Here is an 8657-nt window from a genome sequence, read left to right on the forward strand (position 1 = left end):
TATTAAAAGACTAAAAACGACTGAATGGCAAAAGGAATGTCGGCAGGCACTTGCGTTAATCAACAGGGCGGCTAAGGCCGGCTACGGGAATACCACCTCTGAATTTTATAAAGGGTTGGTAGAATTCAAAAGTGATGACGTTCTAGGAGAGACGCTGGGGCTTGATGGGAACCAGCTATCCAACCCGTTTCGGAACACTTTCAGGTCGAGATATTTAGATAATTACCAAAGTTCCCTGACCTGGAAGTGTTTCAGGAATGCATTACCCGTTCACGATAAATTGTCTAGGCACGGAATTGCAGTGCCACCCGAATGTCCAAGATAGGGAAACTATCCTGCACGCTCTTGTACAGTGCACCCATGTTTCGGAGATGACAATTTACGTAGAACACGTGTTGTCACATCTGAGAAGAGTACAGCTATTGGCTAAGTCTGTGATTAAGAATGTACCGCCCACCGGACTGTCCAAGGAAGGTGAGGCTTGTTTTCTGTGTACAGGCGCAGTTATGAAAGAGTGTGCATGGAGAACCAGAATGCAAGGTAAGAAGTCAGGGGTCTTCATATCCGGCCCTGGAATGCTTTACTACTTCAGGTATCACCTGAAAAGCAAGATAAGGCTGGAGAGGAGGCACCTGTCTAGAAGTATATATGAGAAAAGATGGAAGGATGTGGTAAGGAAGTTGGGAGTGAGTGTCCCTACTTAATCTACCGATGAGGAAAAAAGATAAAGGGTGTAGCCGTTGGACAGTAGACCAACAAGGAAGAATGTAAAGGAAATCTAAATTTTTAAATCATATAAATCATTTAATTTTTAACTTGATATATTTTTGGGTAAAAGAAAAACGAACTGAAAAAAAAAACTCGCTGAGTATTTCTTTTTAATGTGTTGTATTGTCCTGTATTGTCCTTCTATATTAGATCTTATGATCATAATAAAGAAATCTCTCTTAGATACATCCCATTGACAAGAGTCAAAAAAACTCGAAACATCAATGTCTGGGATTTCTGATAGATAGTGACACTGAACAAACCGGGTATCATCACACCTTTTTTTTTTATATATATACCATAAGAGAGATATTTTCTCCACGGTAACTGCAGTGAATTTGTCTTTTAGCAGTTGAAATATGTCACAAACATATTTTAACTAACCTAAATTTTGCTGATATATATATATATATATATATATATATATATGTGTGTGTGTGTGTGTGTGTGTGTGTGAGTGTGTATATACACACGCACACAGATATAGATGTATATATATATATATATATATAAACATACATATGAGAGTACAGGGTATGAAACTTATAGTAGCTCACATCTTTTATTAAACGATTTTTATCTCTCACTGGATGGAGGAATTGTTATGTTGATCCATATCGCTTACACGTATCCAATTGTGTGCAGGGACATCAACTGCATTGTCAGAGCTATCACCATGCAATTCACTTCCTCCACTAACTCAGTACGACTGTACACGTACACATACACATACTCATTATCTACATCACTTGCACAAGGATCATATTCGTCATCTGAATCGGTACGTGAATCATAAAAATAGTACAAATCAAGACCACTTCTGTTATTCACACTGTGATTGTTGCCATCAGATTCCTCTGGAATAACAAAAAAATTTGTCTATACTCAAAAGTGCCATGTTGCTTTTGAGCATTTAAATCTATAAATATACCGTTTAAAATATATGCCATGACATGTAAATCAAAGAAATTCCACAAGAATTCTTCCAGTGGAGCCCTCTAGTGAATCTTCGTTACATTAATATTCAATATTCAATGATCAGCCAAGTAGAATGCCTTGCATTGAGCAACGGCAAAACAAACTAAAATGTCGCTCTACCTCTATACTGTTGCTGGGTAAAATGTCATTTTGTACGCAAATCCCGTTATAGACACTAAGTTTGTCATGTAGATAAGGATTTTACTCTAGAACTGTTTCTATCGCATAACTGGAATTCTAGTCGGCTTATGCGTCACCCTTCCCGAACCAGTGTATTCTTTATACACATTCTCTATATACTTCAGACTGGCTGATTCAATCTTGTTTGGGAAGTGACTCGAGTACATGACATTGACAAACTACAATCCATATTTACGTACCTGCCACTCTTATGGTAGTTTTCGGAGAGCTTTCGTTTCGTCTGAAATACATTGTGATTTTATTAACACGGTACGTCTATAAAGGGATTTTTCCGGGCGAAAAACTAAAGCTTTTGGCTGTTCAGCAACATGCATACGTTACACACACACATATATCTATATATACATTTTTATATGATGAATGAATACATACATACATACATACATACATACATACATACATACATACACACATGCATAGCTAGGACACTGCATAACGAGATCCGTCGAAAGAATAACCCCGGAGACAAATAAGAACTCACAGTATGGTGGAAATCATAGCCACTCAAAATAAAAAAAGTACTGGTGGAATGTCCCAGTGAAAACCTCAATAAAATGTAAACACAATGGACGTGATATAATGATTTGGGATAGAGAAGAGAAACTGTGTACAGTTGTGGAAATCATTTGCTCAGCGGATTTTAATATAAAGCTGAAGAAATGTCACTAAGCATTTTGCCGTGGCGCGTCACTGATTCTACCGGTTCGCTGCTTCTATTTTTCATAATAATCCTTTCTAGGCACAAGGCCCGAATTTTTGGGGTGTGAGCGAGTCAATTATATCGACCCCAGTGCTTAACTAGTACTCAATTTATCGACCACGAAAGAATAAAAGGTAAAGTCGACCTCGGCGGAATCTGAATTCAGAGCATAAAACGGACGAAATGCCGCTAGGCATTTTGCCCGACGTGCATTTTGTTCTGCCTTTAACTGAGAATTTATGAAACGCTACTTCACCATTGATTTGTACTGTTTCTATTTTTTATTTCAGATTCCTATATTCTTGGAGTGGAATATTGATATTTTAAAAATCTTCTAGTCAGAAGAGGACGGTATTGTCCAAGACTGTTAACAGGACCTGTCAAACTGGAGGGAGGGAGGAAAGTTACCTCAAACTGCAGAACTGGATTAGACGCTTGTAATAGAATCGACTTCATTAAAGACACCAAAAGTGAAAGCTAGCATTGTTAGACCGAGCGACAGATGAAGTCCACCACCTCAAAAGTATTTAAATAACTTGTTCTTTGATTCGCTGTATTGCTGATGCCAAATTGTCAATATGTAACGTTTTTGTGGTTTTACACTCGATAAATAAAATAGCATAAATTTGTACTGTTTATAGCAAGTATTTTACTTTATTTTTCAGTTACTAATTTAATCCCACTTTGGCAGTAGTGGAAGGTCAAATACCTTCTCAATAATATGAAATAATCTTAATGACGAAGAGTATTGTAGCTTGACTGCTTAAATTTTAACACTGCTGTAATTTATTTTCGAAATCAAGGGACACAACTTAATGTTGAACTCCGAAAGGGAACAAGGGAGGCAACTCCGGCATACTTCATGTAAATAAAAAATAAATAGTTAATGCAAAACATTTCAAAGTAAAAAATAATTAAAACGAAGATTAAGAAATATAAAAAATACAATGAACAAAGCAGAACTTTTCTTGTTTGCAGCTGTCCTCATTTCATTGTCTCCCCACCAGGGGTTTGTCCCTAATATTTTTTCGCCGTTATCTTTAGTCGTCTATAATCTTCACTCTGAGCTCATTATCTTCCATAACTTCTTTTTCAATACCATCTAGGTTTATCCATGTTTCCGCTGTAAATTGTTAATGATTAAAAAATATATACACGATCCACTGATTATCTGATTAAACATTAAAGAAAATAAGGACACGTTTAGATACCAAGGAAAGCGGGAACCACTGTGTGTTGAATCTACTTTGATTTTATTTTTTTTTAGAGTATAATGATAAAAAAAGAATAGTACTGATAATGAACATTTTCTTGTTTTAGTTACAAATATATAATTTTCTTATATTATTTATTGCTATTTAGCTTTAAGTAAATAAAATTTTAAAAAGAAAATCAGTTTATATTTAATCTAGTTCCCACGTGGTTCCGGGTTCAGACCCACTGCGTGGGACTTTGGGCAGGTGTCTTCTACTGTAGCCTAGGGCCGACCACAACCTTGTGAGTGAAATTGGTAGACGGAAACTGAAAGAAGCCCGTCGTATATGTATGTATTCATGAGTGTGTATCTTTGCGTCTGTGTTTGTCCCCCACCATCGCTTGACAACCGATGTTGGTGTGTTTACGTCTCCAAAACACTGAAAATGGGTCAAAATCTGCCAGAAGCGGCATAAAAAATAATATAATAAATAATATAATAAAACCACCGCTCCCGCCATCCCTAAATTCGAGCGTGTCTCCAAATTTAGTTGACTCAGTAGTGAAGACTGCGGAATACATCCAACTCAAAAACATTTAAAAATTACAATTCACAAAAAATTTTGCTACTTTCTCGAATCTTCGTTGAGCAGCAAACTATTCCCAACACAAATGAGAAAAAATTCGACCGATCTAATGTTTACGGCTATCAACGATGTTGCTGGAGAGCACATGGAATCAAGTGATGTTAATTATTGGAATATTAATACTCTTATATACACAGCCGCAATTACCCTTAAAGAACACCCAAGAGAAATCCACAGTGAACAAAGTAAAGAAATTACTAAACGGAAACAATCTAGATGGAAAACAAAATTTGAAGAAAACATCGACAACGTGCGCCGCCATAGTGGATGGTTAACTACAACGATAAAATGTAAGGAGAAAAATGAGTTTACACCGCACCAAACTCAACCTCTTGAGGGAAAGCTAATCACTTTAAAACATGAACACAGGACGATGAACGAGAAACTCCCTTATCGCAAGCGAATTTTTGAGCGAGCCAGTATCAGTCGCAAGTTTGCTTCCAGCACACAATCATTATACAGAGAGATGAGGAAGGAAGATATTACCATCAAGAAAGCTCCCTCCCAAGAAGATCTACAATCATTCTGGTCAAAAATTTGGAATGGAAAGAGGGATTTCAATTTAGATGCATCATGGTAAAAATACAATTGAGAGAGAATTCTGTACCAACACTAACAGTAAAACATAAAATTGATGCGGAAACCTTCGCTATAGCATTAGGCAAACTGCAGAATGGGAAGGCACCTGGAAGGGACCTAATAGTTGGATATTGGTACAAGAAGCTGACATTTTATAGAAACCAATTGATATGTATGTTCAAAAGGACTATGGAAGGTCAGACTGATATACCACATTAGCGTGCTGCAGCAAGGACAAATCTTGTTACCAAAAACGAAATCACCGAGATGACAGGAAACTACAGGCCCATGGCTTGCCTAAACATTATGTACAAACATACATACATACATACATACATACATACATACATACATACATACATACATATACCTATGATAATAAAGTATTATATATTCGTTCTGAGTTTTATTTTCCTGTTTGTGTCCCCAAACCTATTGATTCTCCCTGTAACTTCTGCCGATAAATAAATTGAATAAAGACTTAGCTATAGAGAGATAATCAGAGTTACCTCCCCTATTTGAGATATTGCCGTATAGAATATTGATTTTCTACCATTGGCGCAAGGCCACGTATTATGAAAAGGATGCTGCGGCGGTCACTTAAATCGAGTGTAAAAACTAAATGGTTGTTTATTTTCTCCACTCGAGAAAGATAAAAGGTAAATCGGATCTTTTTTAAAACGGGGGCCACAGTTTTCATTAATGTTTTACGTAGTGTTTTTGGTACGGAAAGACTTTCAAACTTCGTATACTTATCTATTTTGTGTTATAGAACAGAAAAATATTTTTGTATTCGAATTTATTTCATGTAAAAAATTGTCTTATTTCGATAATTTCAACCAATCACTGACAAGTATTCAGTTGTTTATATTTACTCCTTTGGCTGATTAAGCCATAGTTTCGTTTTATTTGCTTTTTTCATTTTAAATTTGCTTTTTTCATTTTCTTTTTTTTTCTTCGTTTTATTTGCTTTTTTCTTTTTAAATTTGCTGTTTTACCCTAACCCTAACCCTATCACCAATAGACTTGTTTTAGAATCGTTTGTTTATGTAGTCGGCACTTAATGTATATCGGCTGAATGGACGTCAGTGATTGGTTGAAATTACAGAAATACGACAACTTTAACATGGAATAACTTAGAGATTTCTTTTTTTTTAAAGAAGACTAAGAGAAAAAGATGTTTTATATGACACATTCTACCAGTGTTCCAAGTTTCAAAGTGTTTCGTTAATGAAAAATGTGACCCCCGTTTTAAAAAAGATCCGGTAAATCTCAAAACTAGTGGATTTGACAATCAAAATCTGTAGAACCGTCTTCATCCTATAATTGTTCCTAGTTCGTTTGCTGGCACGCCCTGCTTTAAATATATTAATAGTCTTAAATATTAACTTATTTCTAAGTTCATTATTTACCTATGGATACGTTTACTAGAATGTTCCGAATCGGTGTAGTGATTTCAAGTAAGTCTTCCTCTCGTTCAGTTTAAATTCCCGGTAATTTGAACGCGATTTCAACAGAGCACCGGATACTAGAAGCTGAACGTGTTCTTCCCGGCGTGCCAAGCTTTCAGAGACAGTTAGCAAGTTAGTCCATCCGAATTTGGCGAGCGCAATTGTTAACAACCGATGATGGATAACCCTTAAAAGGGCTATTAGAGTAGAGGCGGTAAACTTTAGTAAGGAAATAGCGTTAGAGGAATTTAGGATAGAGAAAGACTTAGTTAGGAAATTAAAAGAGGCGTTTAGGAAAGGCATAGCGACTGACGTATTGGCGGCGAGATTGGTTCTTGATCAATTCTTCAATGCCAAGCACGAAGGTTGCGTTGTGAGAGCTATAGCGCGTATACTGAGACGGGAGGGGAGAAACGCTGTTCGATGGGCGGGTGGCAGAGGCGCTACGTGGAAACAAAGCAACAATTCGGTCTTTGGCGAGCTGTGATGGGCGCATGATACCCAAGTCCAAACAGATGTGTTCGGAATTTCAGCGGCACTTCACCGAACTGTAAAGGGCGTGTGGTGGATTTGCGACGGAGGTAGATTTCACCTCCTATCTCAGTGTTGTGCCTCACCTCTGGGCGAGGAATGTGAAGTTCTGCTTACTGCCGATAACAACCGAAGATATACGGGACGTGCTGACGAGCTGTGCAAAGGAGAAGTCCACGGGGCTGGATAGTCTGCCCTTCGAACTTTATTTTCATATGCTAAACTTGTTCGGTGGTCTCTTGGCAGATGTTCACCACAATTGGCAGCAGAACGGGAGAGTTCACAATGCTGTGAGCCGTGGAGTTGTGGTGCTGTAGAGAAAGGACCCGAAAAAGGGGGATAAAATTGACAATTTTAGGTCTATGTCTCTGCTGAATGGAAGATTATAAAAGTTTGGCCAAGGTATTAGCCAAGAGGTTGGCGCTTGTCGTCGATAAGCTGGTCGGTGACGATATCCCAAACAGAACTATCCACGACAACCTTCACCTCACGTGCTACATCGTGGCATGTGTGGGGCCCTGATCAATTTGGATCAATCGAAAGCTTTTGATAGGGATCGACCACCAATACTTGGAGGTTGTTCTCGCAGTTGGATCACTGTATTGTACAGTGACATCTATTGGATGGCCAAAGTAAATGGCTACATGTTAAAACCGTTTAGAATCGCTCGTTCGGTCCGTCAAGGATGCCCACTTTCGCTTCTTCTGTACGTGATGATTCTCGAGCCATTGCTGCAGAAGCTGAATGTTTCGAGGGGGATCCCGCGTGATCTAGAATGCAGTAGTTTCATGTCGGCTTATGCGGACGCCGTTACCGTAAGAGTGTCGGACATCTCGGAAATCGAGGTGGTCGGCACTGCTATAAAGGAGTACGAAGCAGTGACAGGGGAAAAGATTCACCAGGAGAAGTCGCCTGGAGAAGCAGGTCCATGCCAACTGACAGTGTTGAAGAGCGCTTGACGGAAGGACCGGTTAAATTACTCCGTGTCTGATTTAGCGCGGACCTCCAGATGGACAAGAACTGGGGGAGATGACGAGCAGGGTGGCCAATTGCACCCAGAAATGGGTAGAGAGGAAGCTGTCTCTGAGGGGTCGGAATGCGTACATCGCTTCCGTCATCTACTACCGCCTGACCGTCGTCCCTTGCCCCACTTCGTGCCTGATCAAGCTGGAGCGCTTGCTCTTCTGCTTCTTGTGGAAGGGGCGAATTCCACTGGTCAGGTGCTCCATTTGCTGTCAACACCCGCTGAATGGATGGCTGGGCATGCCATGGCAGCTGATGCGCAGATATGCGCTGAGACTGCGACATTTCCAGTGCTTCCCAGACAGTGATCAGGTGTGGTCACCATTTATCAGACACGATAAACAGTTCGTCTTTGTCTGAGCTGCAGTCTTGGATCAAGCGTAGACCGAGGTAGGGCGCCTGGCACCTAAAGTGTCATCAGGCGCTCACAATCCTCTGTCAGTCGGGCAATGCGGTTAGTAGAAGTTACTGGCGGGCAAGTGTGACGACGTTCTTGGGAAGACCATGGGCATCGACGAGAACTAGCTGGCTGGTCTCTTCCGGAGGACTTTCAGACCTGAGGCCATGGATAATTTCCAGAAATCA

The sequence above is a fragment of the Octopus bimaculoides genome, chromosome 11 (genome assembly GCF_001194135.2).
Source record: "Octopus bimaculoides isolate UCB-OBI-ISO-001 chromosome 11, ASM119413v2, whole genome shotgun sequence".
Taxonomy (NCBI): Eukaryota; Metazoa; Mollusca; class Cephalopoda; order Octopoda; family Octopodidae; genus Octopus; species Octopus bimaculoides.